The sequence below is a fragment of the Rattus norvegicus genome, chromosome 11 (assembly GCF_036323735.1).
Source record: "Rattus norvegicus strain BN/NHsdMcwi chromosome 11, GRCr8, whole genome shotgun sequence".
Classification (NCBI taxonomy): Eukaryota; Metazoa; Chordata; class Mammalia; order Rodentia; family Muridae; genus Rattus; species Rattus norvegicus.
Window position 1 is genome coordinate 82091357 of NC_086029.1, and position 3438 is coordinate 82094794.

The window sequence follows — 3438 nt, forward strand, 5'->3', positions numbered from 1 at the left end:
GGAAGAGCAGCCAGTGCTCTTAACCAGTGAGCCATCTTTCCAGCCCCAAGTTTATTTATTTTTTCTTTTTTTCAGAGCTGGGGACCAAACCCAGGGCCTTGCGCTTGCTAGGCAAGCGCTCTACCACTGAGCTAAATCCCCAACCCCCCCCCCCCAAGTTTATTTTTTTAACACTCCTCTGGTCATTCTTAGCCTTCCGCTCCTCCAAATAGATTTGATTGGTTGATTGGTTGAGACAGCATCTCTCTGTAGAGTCTTGGCTGACCTGGAACTCACAGATGTCCACCTGGCTCTGCGACCTGAGTGCTGAGATTAAAGGCGTGTACCACGACTCGCAGCCCTCCACACAGATTTTAAACTTAGCTTGTCGAGCTTACTGGAAATTGAAAAGATGAACTGCAAATCAGTGCACGTATTGAATGAAAAGGCTTGGGGAGTTTCGATGTCTTTCTGACAAACGCTTTCTCCCCCACAGTCATTACCATCATTTGAATCTGTAATAGTGTCTGAGGGTCCGGGCAGCACTGAGCTTCCCATTTGTTTAGAACATACTGAGAAATAAGGGTGCAGTATCCATTGTGGCAAAAGACTGCCTTCAGCGCTGAGAGAGGGCGGTGAAGGATGTAGTTTACTGGCTAGTAAGAGCCTAGCGGATTAAGCCATTACACAAGCATGCTGGCAGGGATATCGTATCTCCAATAGGTCTCGAGCACCAGTTTGTATCCCCAAAGAAAAGCTAATGAGAACCCAGTGTGCCCAGATCAGCCTTCATAAATGTATGACTTAGAGTCGCTTTGTCCTCCAGGAGTCAAAAGAGAGATGAATTATCAGCCTAGTGGAGTTCCATTTAAGTGATGGAAAGTTTAGGGGTAGAAAGGAACTATGCTCTTTCCTTGGGACATCTAAGTTGATTGCATTGGTTTTTAAATCGAGAATAAGATTTATATTTTCTCTCTCTCTCTCTCTCTCTCTCTCTCTCTCTCTCTCTCTCTCTGAGACAGGGTCTTTTTGCGTAGTCATGGCTGTCCTGGAACTCACTGCATAGACCAGGCTGACCTCAAACTCAGAGATCTACCTGTGTCTGCCTCCTAAGTGCCTGGCAAAGATTTATTTTTTATTATATTTTCTCACCTGATATTGTGAGTGCGTAAGGAATTTTACTGGCATATCTACTTTTATATCATTTTCAGAACTCATAGAGCAACTTGATGAGTTGGGTATTATTTCTGTTCCAATTTTAGATTTTTCAACTTTATTTTTATTTTTCTAAACATGTGTGTGTGTGTGTGTGTGTGTGTGTGTGTGTGTGTGTGTGTGTGTATGTGTGTGTGTGTGTTTGTGGGAGGGAGGGAGGGAGGGAGAGAGAGAGAGAGAGAGAGAGAGAGAGAGAGAGAGAGAGAGAGATCCTGTGCATCACATAAATGCCATTACCCTCAGAGGCCAGAAAATGTTGTCCCCAGAAACTGGAGTTACAGGGGACTGTGTGCCATCAGATGTAGACACTGAACCCAGGTCCTCTGCGAGATCAGTCAGTGTTCTTAGCCGCTGCGTCATTTCTCCAGCCTCTGTTGTTCCTCTTTTACACGGGAAACTGGGTCAATAGAGAGACAAGGCCACCTGCTCGACGTGGAGGCCTATTCTGCTCCAGGCACTGTTACATATGCCCAAAGAACCTTCAGCCGCAGCGGGGTTAGCCGGGGCGGGGTCAGCCGGGGCGGGGTCAGCCACCGCGGGGGTCAGCCGAAGCCTCTTAACCACGATCACCTTTACTCCGTCCCTATTTGTGGGTGTTTCTCTTTTTACAGATGCAGTAGAAGTTGCCCTTAAGATTCATCTCACTTTCCCGGACCCACACTTGGAATGGATGGTTCTCCTTTCCCCTCTTTCCTCGGAGTCATGTTCCGTATCCCAGGCGGGCCTTGAACTCACAGAATTCCTGTCTCAACCTGGGCTTACAAGCGTGCCGTACCACTGAGCTTCGTAGGGTGTTTTTGTTTATTTGTTTGGTCTACAATCGACACTTTACTTCAACACGCCAAGGTCTGCCGCGTTTATATTTCTCCTGCTTAGAAGTCAGTATATACCTTTTTTTTTTTTTTTTTTTTTTTTTTTTGGAGCTGGGGACCGAACCCAGGGCCTTGCACTTGCTAGGCAAGCGCTCTACCACTGAGCCAAATCCCCAACCCCTTGTATGCTTTTTTATGTATTTTTCTTATATTCTAGGGCAACTTCAGCCATTTTATTTTTCTGTAGCTTTATTGGGATAGGTTTCACAGGCTGTGAAATCTGCCACCGCACAGTGCCCAATTCCTAGACTCTTTGTACACTCACAAATCTCCGAGCCATAGCACTTTGTAATCAATAATCAGCAAAAGAGCCCTCTGTCACCTCAGCTCCTTGTCTTCCGCACACCCCGGAACCCACTAACCTGCTTTCTGTATTAACAGATTTATTTATTCTAAAACTTTCATACAGAGAGCCTGTGAGCGGGCTCAGCAGGCAAAGGCACTTGCCACCAAGCTTGATGGCTGGAGTTTGGTGCCTGGGACCTCAGAGTGGAAGAAGAGAATTGACTCCCTCAATTTATCCTCTGACATCCACATGCTCCCCCACCCCAAAAATGTAAAGACAGTTCATGCAAACTGAATCATACAATACGTGATGTCTTGTGTATGACTTCTTTCACTAATCCCCTTTCCAGGATTTATCCACGTTATAGTAAGCGTTAGTAACTGATTCCTTTTTATCGTTTGATAATATTCCACTGAATTGACATACCCTGTTTTGTTTACCCGTGCATCCGTTGATAGGCATTTGGGCTACTTATGGTTTTTAGTTTATTTATATATCCACATATACGTATATGTGTGTGTCTGAGTATATGTCACGAGTGTTCAGGTGTGCTAGGAGGCCAGAGTAGGGTGTTGGATCTCCTGGACCTAGAGCTACAGGTGGTTTTTGTTTTGTTTTTGAGGCAAGGTCTCTCTGTTATGTAGCTCTAGCTATCTTGGAACTCACTACGTAGACCAGGCTGGCCTCAGACTCCCAGCGATCCACTCGCCTCTACCTCCCAAGTGCTGGAACTGAAGGTGTGCGCGCGCCACCACACCTACACGTCTCAGGTGTTTGCGAGTCCCCTTCTTTTTTCTTTTTTTCGGAGCTGGGGACCGAGCCCAGGGCCTTCCGCTTGCTAGGTAAGCGCTCTACCACTGAGCTAAATCCCCAGCCCCGTGAGTGTACTTTTAACCACTGAGTCGTCTCTTGAGCTCACTAGTTACAGTTTTGGACATTCCCAACAGTACTGCTATGACGTTTACACACAGCTTTGCATGACTATATTTAAATGTCTTAAATTTCTCTGAGTAGAGTTATCTAGGAGGAGCATTAGTGGGCTACACAGTGAGTCTATGAGGAGAGTGGTTTCCACAGCAGCCCTAT

At 46.1% G+C, this 3438-nt stretch overlaps 1 long non-coding RNA gene across 2 annotated transcripts in view; it reads left to right on the forward strand.

The window, feature by feature from the left end:
* LOC120095670 (uncharacterized) overlaps positions 1-2662 on the forward strand; it is a 7832-nt gene extending 5170 nt beyond the window's left edge. Inside the window, exons 3-4 of one of the 2 annotated variants that reach the window (XR_010056308.1) lie at positions 1806-2040; positions 2476-2662. This is a non-coding gene — a long non-coding RNA (uncharacterized LOC120095670). Of the gene's footprint in view, positions 1-1805 lie in introns of both variants that reach the window. The other variant, XR_005491386.2, reaches the window with a different exon arrangement.
* The last annotated feature ends 776 nt before the right edge of the window (positions 2663-3438 follow it).